General features: G+C 41.7%; 1 long non-coding RNA gene across 1 annotated transcript in view; it reads left to right on the forward strand.

The window, feature by feature from the left end:
- The window catches only part of LOC103787887 (uncharacterized), a 275,878-nt gene that overhangs the window by 93,629 nt on the left and 162,098 nt on the right, over positions 1-20,151 (forward strand). The window lies entirely within an intron of this gene.

Here is a 20,151-nt window from a genome sequence, read left to right on the forward strand (position 1 = left end):
CCTTTGGGAAACCTCTACTTGTTCTGATCAGGAAAATACATTTCCGTCCCTGGTGAACTGGGTCTCAGGGAACCTTACCTCTGTGGAGCCACTGCTCAGCCTAAAGAAGAGAGGACTCGTGGACGTGAGATGTTTGCACAGGAACACAGAATGAACAGTGACCGCAGCAGCAAGATGGCATGCCTCAAAACTATGCTGAGGGGAGTTGGGTAGATCGTGGAGAGTGGGACCAGCTGAAGTTGACCAGGAGAGCCTTCTGAGGGATCTTCAAAGACAATGAGAGTCATAGATTGGTAGAGAGGTGAAAGAGGTGTCAGGGAAGAGAGGCTGGTAGAAATGAAAAGCCCTGTGTGGCTGTGCACCAACAGAATGGTGCTATTGGAGGGCACCAGCATCAGCATTCTAGTGTCTCAGGACAGATAAAGACCATCCTGCCCAACCTGAGTTGTCTTCTCTGCCTTTCCTGACATTATATTTTCTCCTGGTCCCTGACTTTTGAACACGCTTCGTGGAGCTGTCCATATTCCCCTTGACATGTAGTATCCGGAACTTAATCTATCTTCTACTCACTCACTCAATGTATTTAGCATATTCTGTATTCTAGGTACCATGCTAAGGGCCAAGAAAGATGAATAAGAGTCAGTTTGGTCTTCAGGGAGTCATCAGTCTAATGCAGTCATGTTCAACTTCCTGTGATGAAGGAAATGTTCTTAATCTGTGTTGTCTAACATGGGAGCCTCTAGCCACATGTAGCTACTGAGTATCTAAAATGTGCCTAGGGCAGTTGAAGAATTGACTTTTTAATGTTATTAAATTGTAATTAATTTAACTTTAAATAGTCCCCTGTGGCTACTGGAAGCTATATTGAACAGTAAAATCTAATGGGAAAGAGAGACAAATAACCAGGCCATTACATGATCAGGACAGCATGGTCAGAGATGTCACTGTGGTTGGGTCAAGGAAGTAGAAGAGAGAGAGTGACTGGATCTGCCTGGAATTAAGAAGGCTTCCCAAAGAAGGGGGCATTTGAGATAAGTCTGGGATGATGAGCAAGATGTGCTTGGTGATGGGGAGGGGGCGTGTGTGGGTAGAAGGCTTACACTAGCAATTATTGCCTTTTTTCTTCTTTTTTGTAGACTTCCCAGCTAGGCTCTCCCATAGGTTAACCAAAAGAGTTGAGCTTGAGCAAGAAGACGCAGATGTGCTCTGCCCGCTGGCCTGGCTCTCTGCCCTCTTCAGTCCCCTGTGGGTGGGTGATGACAGATGGACTCATGACTCTCCCAAGTTTGAGGGATCCAAGGGGCTGAACTGACCCTGGGAATGATGATCGTACCCAGGGGAGAGGGTGCGGGGTATCTGGAGACCATCTGGAAAGCTGGGAAGCATTTGGAGGAAAAGGATTGACACAGCGGGAGAAGGTTTCTGGGAGCCAGTTCTCAAGAGGAAGCCAAGAGTTACTCCCAGGGTCAAATGAATCCTTTTGTCCAGATGGAACAATGGGGGAGGGGTCCTTGAGGGCCCTGTGGGGCAGTTGGAGAACAGCTATTGTGGGGCTTGGGCAAAGAGTAGGAGACAGGGTTTTCCAGGGCCCTTCTGTGCTTTAGAGTCTTTCATGGTTGATGCCACCCCCATCAGACGAGGGTCCACCATGGGTGAGGCCTAGTATGTTGCTCTAGAGAAGAGAGTTCTACTTCAGACATGCAGAAACTCAGTATCTACCTTTCAAACTCTTTCTTCTCTAGGGCGTCACCACCCAGCAAGTCACACCATCCAGAAGCCTGGGATTAATTGTGGATTCTCTCTTCTTTCTCATTTCCGACAATGTCTACATCATTAGCAGGTTTTGCTGATTCTCCCTCCAAAGTATGTCTCTAATTCATTTACTTTTCTCCATTTCCATTGACACAATTTTGTCCAAGCTTCTATAATTTTTCAACCGGGGATTTGCTTTAACTAGTGTCACTATTTCCTAAGCTTCCCTCTTTGATCTATAGGTTTGAACAATTTTTTTTTAATTAGGTTTTTTATTCACCTGCCTAAAACATTTTCTATGGGTTCTCATTGGACTTGGAATAAAATCCATCCTCCTTAACAAGGTCAAAAAAGGGCCTGCATGATTTGGTCCCTGATGCATCTTCAGCATCCTCTCACAGAAGTAGCCCCTGTGCAGGCTGCTCCTATACATGATTGAGACGTCCAGTGCCTCAGAGAAGCCAAACCCTCTCCTGCTGCCAAGAATTTGCCTACGTAGTGGCTGCTCTTCCTATTCAGAGATGGCTTCTTCTCACTCTTGAAACCTCCACGTGTGTATCCTCTCTCCTTTCCCACAGCACATTCTTTATGTTCCTTCATAAGAGAATTTAACATTTGTTTTCTCAACCACTGTCTCTTTCACTCTGTCAAACCAGGAATGTGTTCATCACTATATACTAAGCAGCTAGTGGGCTGCCTTGCACACAGAGGGACTAAATAAACATGCAACAATAAGATGCATACTTATTTATGTGAAAAAGAGTTGCTTTCCTCTTAGGCAGTCCTGTGAAGTCAACACTGTTCTCTGGTAGGAAGAGATGGCTAACCCAAGGGCTTCCAACATTGGCTTTTGCTGTTACCAAAGTTTGTCCTACATTTTCCCACTCTCTCTTCATCATATGTCAGGTAAGTCGGACTTTTCAGAAATTACTAAAGTCCTATGGACTTTCCAGCAACTCTGATTCATTTCTCTCAATTCTAGTATTTCTGAACACAGAACTGGTAGTTGCATGAACATTGCGATGGGACCAATCCTTTCCAAGTCTAGGCCTGACTAGGATTTCCATAAAATTTTTCTTTTCCTAAGATCTCTCCATCTTTAGAAAAATGGATGTGGTATGAGAATAGGAGAACTTCATCTTTGAGAACCCTTTTGGACAGCAGGGGATCAAGTAGCCAGTCCTGATGAAAAGGTCTCTGTGTACCAGAAGAAGCCTCACACATAGGCATAGAAAAGGAAACTGGTTCCTATTTTCCTGGACTTTCATTTTCACCATATTTCTGGTCTGTGTTGTGAGCATTATGGATAAGCCCTCAAGCCAAAATAGTAGTGAGGCTAAAAGCTCAGGCTTTGCAGGCAGACTTCCTGGGCTCAAAACCTGTATAACTGTGGGCAAGTCACTGGCTGGCTGTCGCAGTGTCCTTGTCTGTCTTCTGAGTGCCTCTCCCCCTCCATCAGACTTTAATCCTGTCTGTTACCTCCAAGACCATTCTAATAGAGGACATGTGGAAGAAGCAGTTGGTGGATTGGGCTATCCTGGGTGCCTGATTCTAACATGGTTACCATCTGTGGCTCATGTTCTGGAAGGGCATAGACCAAAAATCTGGGTCTGAAACAGAGCCAGCTGTCATATCCTCAAACTTGGCTCACAAATGCCCTCCATAGATGATCCCCACATTTCTCTCCTTTAACAAGGAGTTCACCCATAATGGAAAAATGTCACAACTTGCTCATTGCTTTGTATAAAGAAAAGTCTGTTCACTCTTCCCCACATATAAAAGAAATTCGGAAATGGTCTAATGTTAAGAAATTTATTCATGTAATATGTTACACAAATAGGATATTAAATGTATCATCATTCATTCAACATTCATTTTTAATTAAAAATTTTCAATCAGCTTGACCTAGAATAGTATTTTCTCATTTAGGAAAGAGTATCAAACTTTATCCAGATAACTTTATCCAAAATGGTAAAATACCAATAAAGTCAGGGAATACTATTGCTACAATTTTTCAGCTTAGTTCTGATCATCCTAGACAATGCAATAAGAAAAAAAAACGAGTAGCATAAAAATGGGAAATGAAGAGGCAACACCACCACTATTTTCAGATGATTTGATTGTCTCCATATTGAATATCTATTGGCTCTCCAGCATCTGTTGCTTCTTCTTTCTCACCAATTTCACTTGAATATCCATTTCTTCATACAGTCGTGCTCTATCCATATAATCTGGATGGAACTCCTCTCTCAGTGAAAGGAGTCAACCTGTGACCCAGGCCTAGCCAATTAAAACATTCCATGCCCTTCAGTCATTTGGTGATGGCCATGACCAAGTACATGTAGCCTGAGAATGAATCTTATAGATTCAAAGGCCAAGGAGTGACGTGGAGAAAAACTATGTTTTCCTAATGTCAGTCTTGCCTCTGGATTTTCCTTTCTGAGAGCAAATATATTTGCTTTTTGTTTAAGGCAGATTTGCCTTTTAAAAAAAAATTAAAAATTCCTAGTTAATATAGCTACTGAAAAGTACAAAAGAATAAATGGAAAAGATGTTGTAATTAATATGAGGATATCCTAACATAGCTAGATATAAGACAAACATAGCTTTTCTATATGTTGCCAATAATCATTAGAAAATAAAATGAAACTATTTCTCATTAGCAGTAGTAAAAAAGTAATAAACTTCTTAATAAATATTCAACACCTGCAAAGAAACCATAGATGTCACTGAAAGATGAAACATTTGTTTCAATGGAAAGACAGTTTCGTTATTGCAAAGATAGCAATACTCCCCCAAATCAATAAATTTAATGGAATTCAATTAGGTTCCAATTTTTGTTTCTTTTTTGAAATTATGTGGTTTAGCATATTGATTTTAAAGCTCATTTGAAAGAGTAAATGAAAGAAAATGGTATAGGCTATTTTGTTTGAGAAGAGTCCAGCCAGATACCAAAATATTCTATAAAGCTACACTAACCAAATTTATGCAATATTGATGCAAGCACAAAGAGATAAGAAAATAGAGAATGGTGTCTAGCAACAAATTCATGTATATTTTTGAACATTTATTATATATATTAGTCCATTCTCATGCTGCTAATAAAGACATACCTGAGACCAGGTAATTTATAAAGGAAAGAGGTTTAATTGACTCGCAGTTCACCATGGCTGGGGAGGCCTCAGGAAACTTACAATCATGGCAGAAGGGGAAGCAAACATGTTCTTCTTCACATGGTAGCAGCAAGGAGAAGGGCCAAGCAAAAGGGGAAAACCCCCCTATAAACCATCAGAGCTCCTGAGAACTCACTCGTTATCACGAGAACAGCATGGAGCTAACCAGCCCCATGATTCAACTACCTCCTACCAGGTCCTCCCACAACAAGTGGGGATTATGAGAATTATAATTCAAGATGAGATTTAAGTGGAGACACAGCCAATCTGTATCAGTATATAATAAAAATTTCATTTCAAGGCAGTGCCAAATGAATAGTTTATGCTAAAAAAATGGAGTGGAACTAATGACTATCCTTTAAAAAAATAGAATTCCTTTCTCACATCCTATACACAATATTAATTCCATATAGTTTAAATATTTATAGAGTAAACTGTATAAAATTAGAATAAAATATAAGCATTTTAAAATAGCTGTATTGAGATATAATTCACATACCATACGAGTCACACATTTAAAGTGTACAATTCAATGGCTTTTAGTATATTCACAGTTACACAATCACCACCACAACTGGTTTTAGAACATTTCTATCACTCCCTTGAAAAATCATTTTTCCCCCACATTACTTCTCTAGCTCCAGGCAATCATTAATCTACTTTCCTGCTCATAGATTTGCCTATTCTGGACATTTCATACAATAATGAAAACATATGTGGTATTTTTGCGACTGGATTCTTTCATTTATCATAATGTTTTCTAGATTCATCCATGATGTAGCATATCTCAAATCTCAGTACTTCATTCCTTTTTATTGCCAAATTGTGTTTCATTGTATGGATATACCACATGTTATTTATTTATTCATTAGTGTAAGGAATTTGGGGGCTGTGTCCATTTTTTTGATTGTAAGAATAGTGCTGTTATAAACGTTCGTGTACAAGTTTTTGTGTGAAGATTTGGTTTTATTTCTCTTGAGGATTTAGGTAGGAGTGGAATTGCTGGGTCCTATGGTAACTCTATGTTTACTCTTTTAATAAATTGCTAGACAATCCCCAAAGTGGCTGCACTGTTTTGCAGCAGTGTATAAAGGTTCCAATTTTTCTACTTGTCATTATATAATCTATTTTTATTTTATTTTATTTTTTAATTTTAACTTTTTTTCCTAAAAAAAGAAAAGAGAAAAGGAAAGAAAGAAAAAAAGGAGTGAAGGAGAGGAAGAAAGAGGAAGAAAAAGAGGGATAGAGAACGGGAATGTTGCTTTATTCTAAAAATGGGTATTGAAAACCTCTTTTATGCCAATAATTGTGCTTAATAATATATTTATATATATATTTATTTATATTTTTGCTTATATAATCTATTTTTACAAAGAAAATTTACTTTTTTAAAGTTTTATTTTGTTTCTAATTAACACATGAAAGTTGTATATATTTATGTGGTACAGTGTGATGTTTTGATACATACATTGTGTAATGATCAAATCAGGGTAATTAGCATATCTAGCATCTCAAACATTTGTCATTTCTTTGTGGCTAGAACATTCAAAATCCTCTCTCTTAGCTGTTTTGAAGTATACAATACATTACTATTGACTATGGTCACCCTCCTGAGCAATAGAATACCAGAACTTATTTCTCCTTCCTAATCACAACTTTAAACCTGTTCACCAACCTCTCCCCATTATCTTTTCTCCACTACTCTCTCTCCAGCCGCTGGTAACCACTATTCTACCCTCTACTTCTTTAAGATCAACTTTTAAAGATTTTTGCCATAAGGGAGATCATGCAGTCTTTGACCTTTAGTGCTTAGCTTATTTCACTGAACATCATGTCCTCCAGGTTCATCCATGTAGTCCCAAATGACTGGATTTCACTCTTTTTAATAGCCAAATAGTATTCTGTTGTATATGGACATCATGTTTTATTTATCCGTTCATCTCCTGGTGGACACTTAGGTCGATTCTATACCTTGGCTATTGTGAATAGTGCTGCAGTGAACACAGGAGTGCGAATATCTCTCCAGCATGCTTATTTCGTTTCCTTTGAATATATGCCCAGTAGTGGGATTGCTGGATCATATCATAGTTCCAGTTTTAATTTTTTGAGGACTGTTGTCCATAATGGCTGTACTAATTTACATTCCCACAGATACTGTGCAAAGGTTTTCCTTTAACCACATCCTTGCCAACATCTATCATTCCGTCTTTTTGATAAAAGCCATTCTAACTGGGATGAGATGGTATCTCATGGTGGTTTTGATTTGCATTTCTTTGGTGATTAGTAATGTTGAGGATTTTTCCATATATCTTTTAGCCATTCGTATGTCTTCTTTTGAGAAACGTCTACTCAAATCTATGGCCCATTTTAAAATCAGATTGTTTGCTTTTTCGCTATTGAGCTCTTTGAGTTTCTTACATATTCTGGATATTAGCTTCTTGTCAGATGCAGAGTTTGTAAATATTTTTACCCTTTATGTAGATTGTCTCTTCACTCTGTTGATAGTTTCTTTTGCTATGCAGCTTTTTAGTTTGATATAATTCCATTTGTCTACTTTTGCTTTTGTTGCCTGTGCTTTTGAGATCTTAGTTGAAAAATCCTTGCCCAGGCTGGGGTCATGCAGCATTTCCCGTTTCCTTCCAGTACCTTCAGTTACAGATCTCATACTTAAGTCTTTAATCTATTTTGAGTTGATTTTTGCCAGTGGTGAGAGAAAAGATCCTAGTTCCATTCTTCTGCCTAAGGATATCTAGTCTTTCCAGCACCATTTATTGAAGATACTGTTATCTGACTTTTTGATTATAGTCATCTTCATGGGTGTGAAGAGGTATATCCTTGTGGTTTTGATTTACATTTCCCTGATGGATAATGACGTTGAGTATCTTTTCGTGTAAGTATTGACCATTTGCATATCTGCTCTGGAGAAATATTTATTTTATTCTTTGACCTTTTTTTCCCCTAACTGGGGGTGGGAAAGACCTTGCTAAGTAATGCAGAAAACTCAAAAATCTTAAAGGAAAAAGATTGAAAGATTCAACCACATGAATATTTTAAACATCTTCATTTTCGAAAGACAACATGAACACAAATAAAAATCATTTTCTCATAGAGATGGAAATATATGAAACACATATAGCAAGGGTCAGTATTAATGATACGTAAAGAAGCCCTAGAAATCAATAAGAAAAAAACCAAACAACTCAAAAGCAAACTAGGCAAAGGGTAAGAATGAGCATTTCACAGAAGTACCAACATCTACTAAACATATGGAATGATGCCTGACTGTTCTTCAGACCTGGGACTACAAGTTATAACAATAATAAATTATACTTTTTCCCACCCTCAGCTTGGCAAACTTTTAATAAATCAATAACATAATATATACAGGATTAGTAGTGGGTGTGAGGAAATAGGAATTTGAGACACCTGGCTGGCCTGTATATAATTACAAACCTCTTGGATGTTCTGACAGGAACATTGAATTCATAGGAGAAATATCAGGGTAGTAAAATTGTGGATGGCTTTTGCTTTGTGTGTTTGTGTGCTCTTAGAGCATTCTATATTAAGTATGCTTTAGTTTTTTAGATGGGTTGTAGAATGTTATTTAAAAATCAAAAAGGAACCAGAGATAATGTTTCCTAGGCACGTCCAGATGAAAGGATTGTAGGAACATAGACACAGAATTGGTAAAGATGAGGGTATCTGGTTCCTGCCAAGGTGCAAATTGTCACATCACATGGCTCCCTTGCCAGCACCACACACACACACACACACACACACACACACACACACCCCAGCAAAGAAAAAAAAAGTTAGAAATATCCAGGGAAACTGAAAGATACTTTGAACTGATATGTTGGATGTGGCCAAAACCTGAAATAAAGGTGACTGATAGTGACAATGAGAAGTTAAATTAAAGAAAAGTCGTTTAAGATCTGATCTTGCCTTTTCTCTACATTACACTAGGACAAGCGTCGTGTACCTCTTACTGCAGATTTTGGAGACAGTGGCCTGAGAGTTTGAGCAGGTATCTGTAGGAGTATTGTCTGGGCAATGCACCTACTCCTCTGGAGGAAGTAGTTGGGGAAGACAGGTTGGGACGAGCTCAGCTGCATATTCTATCTTCTTCATCTCCCACCCTAGGCTAGTGGCTTCTATCCAGGGAGATTGTTCTTTCCACCAACCTTTGGCCTGAGGAGTTGCTTTGTAGTATGAAGGTAAACAGGTGTCTGTGTGTCTTGGCCCCATGACTAGTGTGACCTTCCCTTCTATACTACATATTTTAAGACAGTAACTGAAACCCTTGGAGAATATGTGCCCAAATAACCCTGAGGGAATGCCACAACCTCAAGAGTAAAATCACATTCCTTCCGAAGCAGGGGTATTAGAAAAATGGATAGGAAATTTAAAATAAGCTAAACACATTTACAGAAATGGAGTACCATGTATGTAATAATATAAAATGAGAATTAAAAATTTTTTAAAGTAACAGGTAGAATTATTAGATAAGAGAAATATAATAGTTAAAATAAAGAACATAGCACATAAATAAATAATAGGATGAATATAGCTGGAAAACATAATGAACTGGAAGATCAGATTGAGGGAGCTTTCTGGAAGGTGGCAGGAAAAGATAAAGAATTAGCATGTATACAGGTAAAGTTAAAGAAGATAGAGTATGTGAGTGGAAGTGTTAACATCCAGATAATAAGGGTTCCAGGAGAAGATGAAAGTATAAGAATTAAGAAGATAAAAATATATAGGAAATATTTAATAAAATAATAGAGAAATATTTTCCAGAGTTAAAAAATAAATGAGATTAAAAGGATCAATAAAGTACAATAAAATACAAATAGGAGAAAGAAGGAAAACATCACTCCTGAATACACTACAGTAAAATGTAAGAATATCAGAGAAGAGAACATTTTAAAAGTTTCTTTAGAGAAAGGACTGAACAACTACAAAGGCACAAGAGCTTCATTGACATCAGACTTCTGAGTGACAGCGGCACAGGCAAAAAAGACAGTGGAATAACAGTTTTTAAGTACTGAAGGAAAACCTTTGAGTTAAGTCTTTTATGAATACCAAAATTGTCATGTGAATGACATAATAAAAATATTCTTAATTATACATAGGCTCAGATGACCAGCTGCAAAAGACCCACACTGAAGATACTTTTTGAAGTGTCCTTTAAGAAAAGAGCTAAATTCTAGAAATACTGCAGGATATTTCAGATTCAAAGGTGGTGAAAAATCTTGTTAAACTTAAATGTTTATTTATAGTGATAAGATTAAGGAAAAGAAAAAAGTATACATCCATGTACTACTACATGGATGAATCCATAAATTTTGGATGAAGCATAATTTAGAACAACAAAAAAAGAAACTTCAGAAGGTTCTGACCCTCGGCTCTAATCCCACAAGTTTGAAAACAAATAAAACTAAAGAAAATTATATTTAAAAATGCATATATATATATATATTTGTCCTAATGACTCTTTTTTTTTTAAAAGCAAGGGAATGATAAGGAGAAGGGGCCAGGGAGCAGGACTGGGGAGGAACATAGGTAGTTGTAAATTATCTATAATGTTCTGTTTCTTGAGATGGGTAGTGGTCTATGTGTGTTTATTTTCTTAAAAATACACAAATACATAAATAAGAAATAAAGGAAATCCATATGTGAACTAATGATGATGCACCATGAAGCAGAAGATACTGTAAGTTTGTGCACCTGAAGTCCCTAAGAAAAAACGTGGTGAAGGAAATGTAAGACAATCCCATTTATTTGTTTTCTTGAAGTTGCAAAGTGTTCATAACCAGTGTCAAGAGCTTCTGCATGAATTTTACCTGGACCAAAATGGGTCCCAAGGTTCACATGTCCCTGGCTGGGCATTTCACATTAGATGCCTTGCATTACAAAAAAGGGTGTGGACACACAAAGAGAAGCAGGATGGAGGGTGATCAATCTATAGGTTTTAAGGTCAGAGAGAGCCTTAGTTTCAACATCCAGCTCTGCCACTTTCAGGGGAATGGCTGTGGATTAATTATTTAACCCCTCTGAGCATGATACAATGATACATGTACACAATGCTGAGCCTGATAAAACGATAAATAATCACGAATGCCAATTCTTGGCACATGGCATGTGCTCAAAAGCATTAGCAAACCATAATGAGAATGAGGACTAGTAAGTACAGTAAAATAATAAGAAGAAATAAGAAGCACTTCTTAAAAAATCCTGAGAGATTTGAGTTGGATTCTTTGAGAGAAGATTGCTGTTAGATTCTGCAATCCTGTAGTAGCTCATCAACCTCCATCACTTGCCTTTGATTTTGTTTTGTTTATTTCTTAGTTTCCTAGTAAACATGTTTAGAAAGTTCAACCCTATTTTAGCTGAGTGAAGGGGAAAGGGACTTGGCTGGAAGAACAAAGAGGAAGCTCTCACATTCCTGGTGAAGACTGCCACCCAGGCCTCCTAGGAGGAGATAAGTCAGGCGAGAGGAGTTAGGGAGGCAGGATTGGGAAGGGAATCTCATGTTTGTTGTCTTCCCAGAGTCAAGTACCATGTGTAGTGTTCTGGCAAAGGCCAGAGCAAGGTTGGGTAATGTCACATTCAATTTTAAAATCTCAGGACTCTGCATACTAGGTGAAGTCAAGCTCTTCCAGGTAGCAATGATTGTAGAGAACTCAGTGAAGCACCATGCTAGGAGTTTGCAAGTTCACCTTCCACCATCTTGCTCAAGGTGCGTGCAAATGGCCATCCCTTTGCAGGTCTGCTCAGCAAGAGGCTACCTGCCCAGCCTAGGCTCTGAATGCTGTAAGGTCTCTTCTGCCTTCTCTGGGTCTCCTAGAGGTCTCATCTGGGCCCCTTTCTACACCGGGTCTCTAGGCCTCTGCTTTAGTTACCAGTAAGGACACAGAGGTACAGGGAGGCATGCCATCAACTTCCCTGCCTTCTGGAAGCTAGTGACTCTGGGCCTTGAGGTCATGTAGGCCTCTGTGGATCCCCAGGCTCTCTCTGCAATCTTTGCTGGGGTTTCTGGGAGTTTCCCGGATTGTCTCCAGTTTGCCTGTAATGTGGCCTCTTCCTCTCCATCCTGCTGTCCCTCCAGCTCCCTTCCGGCAAACCCTTGGGAAGATGCCAGAGTTCCCTTTCCCAGCATGCAAAAGCTCCTGTTGCTAAGGCGCTGGTCCTGGCGGTAGCTGGCAGGATATATGAACAACCTCCCAGTGTGATTGGTCAAGGGATGGGTGGAGGCCCCAAGAGGTGGCTTCTGATAGCTGATGGTCTTGGCCTTACGTTGACTCCTTGGTGTCATCCGAATCTTCATTTAGTTCAATGCTTCATCTTTTGTCTTCCTGCTTCCCTGAAATAAGGAATGACAAACAATCCTAGAACTGGAGCCACATGTCCCCAAATGCGTGTGGCTTAGCATTGGTCATGTTTTTCCAATTATTCCTAGCTCTGAATGCCACAGCTAATACGCACGCGCACACTCGCACACATGCCCAGGGCAATTTTTAGCCAGATATTCAGGCTTCTCTTTTCCCAGAACCCCTTGGCCCTTCAAGACCTTGCCCCACCCAGCCCCTCTATCCCTGTCCCACACCCCCTGCAGCCCCTGGCCCTTGGGCTCACCCCTGCTCTGGGAAGGTCACTCTCTCAAGACAAGATGTCCTTGTTTTTGTATTGCCCAGCACGTCTTCCACCCGCCTTGGGATTTCTAAATCATACCCATTCTTGAGACTCAGGGTGAGGCCGTCCACCATGACAGCTTCCTGAGGTCTGGCACCCATGCCCATCTCCAGCCTTTTTGAATTAAAAATACCTACTATAAATCTTAAAAAATATTTTAGGCTGATTACAAAAGGAAAGTATGTTCATTGGAAATACAGATAAACAAAATAAAGAAAGTATAACCTGGGCTGGGCGTGGTGGCTCACGCCTGTAACCCCAATACTTTGGGAGAGCGAGGCGGGTGGATCATGAGGTCAAGAGATTGAGACCATCCTGGTCAACATGGTGAAACCCCGTCTCTACTAAAAATACAAAAATTAGCTGGGCATGGTGGCGTGCGCCTGTAATTCCAGCTACTTGGGAGGGTGAGGCAGGAGAATTGCTTGAACCCAGGAGCCGAGATTGCACCATTGCACTCCAGCTTGGGTAACAAGAGTGAAACTCTGTCTCAAAAAAAAAAAAGAAAAAGAAAAAAAAGAAAGAAAATGTAACTTGCCCCATTTCCTTTACTTAGGGTTAACCACCACTCACATCTTAGTGAGTGTCTGAAGTGAAGGCTTTTTCCTGTGCACACACACACACACCCTTACTGTTTTAAAGAAAGGGAATTAGAGTCATACTTACATATGGCTTTATAACTGTGTTTAGTCACTCAAAAGTGTATTGTGAGCAGCTTTCCACAAAGAATCCCTTTTTTAACGTCAAAAGATTTCATGAATGACCACATAAGAGCATTTATACTTTTAAAGAAACATTTTATTATGGAAAATGTCAAACATACAAAAGTTGAGACAGCAGTATAATAATCCCCCAAATACTCATCATCCAGCTTCAATAATTATTAACATTCTCTCCTTCTAGTTTCATCCACCCCCTGCCTTTTTTCCCTCAAATATTTTAAATAAAAGGCCAAATATTGTTTTATGTCCCTGTAAACAACAACAGTTGTCTTTATAAGGTCTGCCATTTGAGAAAATGCATAGCAACCCAAAGGCAGTCTGCATTCAGGACCACTTTCAAGTGAATCTGCATTTTATTCATGACGGCAGCATCGATGATTTGAAAAATAGTCTCACATATACGTGCAAGTTGTATTATTTATTCAGCCTTCAGCCGATGCTTGTAGGACATATGGATATACAGATCTCTTGCAAGAGCTCTAGCCCACAAGCCAGGCACTGCTGGTCTGATCCACTAACTCAGGCATTCAATCAAACTCTGTCTTGCATTTTTCGCCAGTTGGTTCACACATGTGAGTTTTCTCTCCTAACTCCACCACTCCACCCTTAAATCCCAAGGCCTGGGATCATGTCGGCTTCTCTCCTGCACACAAGGTTGTTAAGTATCAAACTAAATTCTGATCATAAAGTTGCTTCAAGTGAGGAGCCTCATTCTACATTGAGGAAACTGAGGCTGCAGAGGAGGAAGGATTTCCTTAGGGGCAGAGATGGGATGAAATTGTAGGTCTTCTTTCTCTTAGCCTTTCCTTTCTACCTATTCCATTGCCTTGTGGGCAGAATTTTACAGAATGGACAGGATAGGGGGAGAGTGTGACCTTGAGAATGGCATATTCAGCATCTTCACTGAATCACTGCTGCCCTGGCTTCTTGTGAGGGACTCCAGGGAGGTTTGGGGCCTGAATCCTACTGCTCACCTCCCTTCCTTCCAGGTTTTCTGCCAAGGGAGTCATAGCGTAAGGATAAAATCCGAAAGGGAAACACAGTAATAGCTTAATCTCTGATGAGTGCCCAGTATCTCTCTGAAGCAGGGCTTGTTTGATAAGCTGGGCTGGCCCAGGAGGCCATTTCCTGGAAGCCCAAGAGATGTTTCCTGTCCCCAAGTCCCTAACATCCATGTCTCCACCTAGCCACAGGCTGGGAATGTCCCATCCACCTAGCCACAGGCAGACAAAGACATGGCTACTTTTGTGTCTGGGAGGTGCGACGCAGCACAGGAAGTGAGAGTGGGCAGGAGGGTAGTCATGGCTGCCTGGGAAGGCTGAGTCCCAGAAGTGAGAGGGAAAATAAGGTGGCATCTGAATGAGCCCACACCCAGGAAACCAAGGGAACATCCCGCTCTGACCAGAGCAACACCTCTCTTGAGAGGCAGATAGGAGGAAGATGAGGAGAAGCTTCAAGATTATTCCCCCTGTCCTGCCCAAGGTTGGAGAGGAGCCAGAAGGACTTCCCACCCTCTGTGAGTCAAGCTGAGCTGTGGAGGTAAGAATCCTGTGCCCTTCTCCAGAATATTGAAAGGTTTAATGTTTACTATTTTGACCATAATCTGTCGTCACTTTGTTACTGAGTGAGTAACAAAGACGGTCCTGAATATCCTGAAGAGCCAGTACCCCCATCTTTTGTGTTACAACCACCTGGGCTTTAACACAGTTTTTTAACAAAAACTGAGATACACTGATGTTTTTGTGAGGCACTGTGCTGTTTGTGTGTTATAATTACACACTAAATTGTGCTACAGAAAGTCTACATATTAATTCCTTATTTCCATTTTCTGCCAGAATTTTTCGATCTAAAAATGAATTTTCTTCTCCCACCCTCCCCCCATCTCTCCCTTTCTTCCTTCTATCGTCCTGCAACTTTTAGGTACCTACTGTGGGTCAGATTATATGCTTAGGCCTAGGGTTTCCATAGTTCCGAGGTCCCACATTTGGAGTGAGATGGCTGGATGGAGGCGGTGAGAAGATAAGGGCCCGGGGCTAAGAGCAAAGGCACAGATGTAAAGGAATGTCAGCCATAAGACACACACTTGACTCCACGTATCCTCACTCCTGCCACCAAAGAATGCAAATCACAGTCAGCCACAACAGCAGCAATCGAAATGCAGCTTCTGATGTGGGATCTCACCATGGGCCCCAGAGGTTCAGCCAGAGGAAGGAGGCTCAGGGCAAAGCCCAGGTGGTTGTAACACAAAAGATGGGGGTACTGGCTCTTCAGGATATTCAGGACCGTCTTGACAACCCTAGAAGTTGCTCAGGAATTCCAAACATTCTAGTGCTTTCCTTTAGTTTAGTAATGTTTCTTCCAGGCATGTCGTATTCAAAGGCAGGTGCATTCGTGCGTGCACACACACATACTTGTTGGGGTGGGGGATCCTGGCCACCCCCATCATTCTACATACTCTCCCTGCACCTGTCCCCACTCTCTCTTCTCTATCCTTAAGGCTTTGAGTATAGTCAGATAAACTAAGCCATCCTATTTATTCAATTGATCAGAAGAAACATTTATTAAGCATCTACTATGTGCCCAATTTTAGGCTGTTTGCTTTTAGAGATAGAAAAGAAGGACAAAAGAAAAAACAAAACATGGGTGTAGTGGTCTTAGCTACTCAGGGGGCTGAGATGGGAGGATCCCCTGAGGCCAGGAGTTCAAGTCCAGTCTGGGCAACATAGCGAGACCCCATCTCTTTAAAAAAGGAAAAAAATATGGAAATTCCTCACCACTCCCCCTCCCAATAAGAAGATCCTTTTATAAGAAGATCAATCTAATCTTCAGAAATTGAGGGAAAATAGACCATCCAGTGGCACATTGTAGGATTCAGGTTCTTAGTCTAGAGGAGCTTAGAAGCCTGGGAGGCTTCCCCAAAGAGATTAGGGGTGATCTGTGAGATGAGTATGAGTCCTGAACAAGCTGGGGATAAACCACGAGGAGAAAAGAAAGTGCTTCGGGAGGGGAGAGTGCAGACAAAGGCTGGGAGGTGAGAAGAAGCCCAGCCTGTTCTGGGGATGGAGAGAGCCAGCCACCTGGGTGGAAGACAGGTGTGTAAGCCCCGAGAACAGAGTGATGGATAGGCTGGTGAGGGAACAGCCGATTTCAGGAGCCTGCATCAGATGCATTTGTAGGACACGCTGCTTGGAATTTTTCTGGAGAGTTAGGAAATCTGGGTCTGCATGTATTTTTAGCCTGTCTTTTCCGCCCTCTTCTGAGCAATGAATCTAAGAGCTTTCAGCCTGAGGTCATCTGTTTTTCTAGTCCCTGTTCCAGGGAAGCAGATGCCAGCACCACCACCTCACACATAGGCTGCTACTGCCCCAGTGCTGACCCCAGGAGAGCGACGTGTCCACTGGACCAGAGGAGCAGGCTATGGGAGGCTGCCCTGTGGCAGACTCCACAGTCCTGAGCTCTGCCAGAATATCACCTCTCTGTTCCAGCATGACCCTAGAGGAGAGCTTCTTTGAGGTCCATGGGAAGCCCCAGATGCCTGTCCCTATTTCCTTCAGGGCCAATATGGGCACCCCTCAGGCTGGAAGGCTGTGGAAGGATGTGGGTTGTAGGATGCAGCCCTCAGGACTGCAGATGTCTGCCTAAACCTTGGTTACCAGGGATTCTACCCTTGCTGTCTTCTTACCTCCCAGCTCCCTCCATCTTCATCACCACTTCCTTCCTCTCTGCCAGCACAGCAGGGGCAGGTTATTTCTTAAGACTCTGCTTTCTACATTTAGGCATCTGTAGTGCACCCAATGTCTCTTAGAGGAGAGCTCATTTGCTCCCTTGCAACAACCCAGACTAAAGCTTCTTCTCTGGGCTCTGGGTTCACGTTTTCAAGTCCTCAGCGGTCATGACTGGAGAATCATGACCCAAAACAATTTATAGTCTTTCTCCAGAATGTAACTCCTTTCAGCCATCTTGTTTCTGTCAGAGACGTCTCCAGTCTCCTCCCAGGCTGAGCCTCTGAGACGTGGCTCCGCTTCTTTCCCTCCCACGTCCAGTGAGGCAGCAAAATGGGTCCATCCTTTCTCACCACCACTTTTCCATTTCTGCCACATCTACCATCTCAATCCTGGCTCTACTTGTTGCATGCCAGGATGACACCCACAGCCCCCAAGTGATCTCTTCCTTGAAACTCCTTCTTAGCCTGTCCCTCTGTAATGCCACTGCCACCCTTCACAAGTCTTCTGTTACCTCTTTTCTTGTCTCATCAAATCTCAAGTCTTTGCTCTGGCTGCAAGGTCCTTACTGGTTCCCTGCTTCTGGCCAGCTTTAGCTTCTCCTCTTCCTCTCCTCCTCTCTTCCACTCCTGTCATTCTGAGTTGCTCACCATCCCTGAGACATATTTAGATTATTCCCATTTTGGGGTCTCTGTCTTGTGGATCCCCTACCTTCCTCCCTTCTCTCCACTGTATGTCAAATTCCTAGCAAGGATTTAATTAGCCAAAGGCAAACTCAACTTTTCTTCTCAAAGCTTATAAAATATTCCTACCTGGAACTGTCCTCAGATACAAGAAAATCCTTCTCATTGCTAAAATATTTTAGTCATTATTTTTATTTTCACCAGAGTGGTATTACTCAGCGTAGTCACCCAGGCTTATTAATATGAGTCTGCTGAAAAACACAGAACAAGACATGAACAGACATGGAAGAGATTTGTTGGGGGTAGTGGCTGTGAGGAATAAAAGAGAAGGAGCTAGAGAAGATAAGGAGAGCCTTCAGATGGCAGTGCACCCCCTGTGGAGGGGAGAAGTAAAGAAGAAGGGCTGGGGAGGAAGGGTCTGAGACTGCAATGTAGTTCTAAGAAAATTTCATCCATGATTTAGAGTCTGATGGGGAGTGTCTGAGCCAGTTACCTCACTGGAGTAGCCCTTGGGAAACAGGGACTTGGCACAAGTGATGTGCTGGACCTAGAAGGGCAGCTGCAGGAGCCATCTGTCCATCTGCTCATCACAACATGAGTTCCAACAGAGTATTCTCATGGCAGCCACACAACACTTAGTTTCTGCTGCTGAATGAAGATTTGAATGAGGACTCAAATTCCAAATCATTTCAAGGTTGAAGAATTAAATCTAAAAGTATTTAATTCTTCCTATAATATTCTGAAATATTAATTCTTATAATATTAGGAATATATATATATATTCCTAAAGTGAATTCTTTGAGAGAGGGTAATGTATTTTCATTATCACATCAAGGCTGTGTCATCATCATTACCACCATCTCCACCATCATCATACTATAACCACCTGAAGCATCATCATTACTACATCATCACCATTCCTGCCACAATTGCCACTATCACCTTAACCACATCATCACCACCATCACCACTATTATTGCCATTATAGTGATAAGCAAAATCACCATCATCATCACCACTACCATTATCACCATCATCACTGTTATCATCACCATTACCATTGCCATTTCCGCCACCATAACCACTAATACCATCATCACTATTTCCATCATCATCATCATCATCATCACCACCATCATAACCACTGCCATTATCACCAACCACCAGTACTATCACCATTATTGCCACCATTATCATTACGAAGTCAGAGAGTATGGTGTGGAGAAGAATCTGACTGCAAGGGCTAACACCTGGGCTTTGATCCCATCTCTGCTGTTGATTTGCTGTGTGGCATTGGGAAACTCTCTCCATCTCTTGAATCTTCATTTCATTTTTCCATTTAGCAAATAATTACAGTGCATCTGCTGAGCCAGGCTTTCCTATCTGGAGGAGCGAGCAGACCTACTATAAGTCTGACCATTTGCCAACTCGGAGGCCGGACAATCAATGGCATTGCCTGACATTGACCACACATGTATGAAAATGGTGGTCATGGTAGCTGCACAACGAATGTGACCTTGCCCTGTTTAGAATACCCAAGGGCAATAAAAGAGATTTTATATCTTTTCCAGTTCCTGTGGGGAGCAACAAATGCATCACTAAACTCAAAGGCCTCAGGAATGAGGAAAAACTCACTGGAGAACTTGGGCTCAAGCTTTAGCTCATACTTATCGAGGCCTAGGTAGGGTAAGGCCTCCCACACTGGTGGCATGGCATAGTGTGGCTGAGCTAGGCCATTGATTCTCAGCTGCCAAGTGTTTTCTGGAGCTGCTGGAGGAGGATGGTGGTTGGGTGGGACCTGTCTGGGATAGGGACAGGAATGTTGCTAGAGCACAGCTCAAGGGTGAAATGAAGGCCATAGGCCCTGGGTGATGACAGAGGCAGCTACCGCAAGCCAGAGTCCCAGCCACATCTGGGTTTCTGATTGCACAACCCCGCTGTCGGCTGGGCCTGCTGACTCCTCATGGGATGAGCTGGCTGGGAGACTGGAAGAGGGTGGTCTGGAGGCCTTGGAAAAATTCAGCACCTGTAGATGAATCTGGTGAGTCCCTTTTCCTTTCTGAGGGTGCCCTGGCTAACGATGAAGGTGGGTGGGTTGGGGGTTGAAGGATCTTTTTCAGTTCTCAGTATCTCTTTACCCTGCTCTCTATCACCCATGCTCCTAAAAAGGGAATTTCCACAGTTCCCTTCCCACCCATCCTAGGGGTTGGACAGAGGTGGAGGGTGAACTGAGGGGCAAAGGGGAGATGGAAATTCCCTTAAAGTTGGCAGCAGTTGGGGATGCCATGTGCAGGACTGAAACTAGTAATCTGTGGCTTCAAGTTCATTCCAGGAAGGATGTATTCTTAACATCCCCAATCTGAGCTCCTTTGCATCCAAGGGTCCCCTATTCCCTGGAACCTGA

This window comes from Callithrix jacchus, chromosome 14 (genome assembly GCF_049354715.1).
Source record: "Callithrix jacchus isolate 240 chromosome 14, calJac240_pri, whole genome shotgun sequence".
Taxonomy (NCBI): domain Eukaryota; kingdom Metazoa; phylum Chordata; class Mammalia; order Primates; family Cebidae; genus Callithrix; species Callithrix jacchus.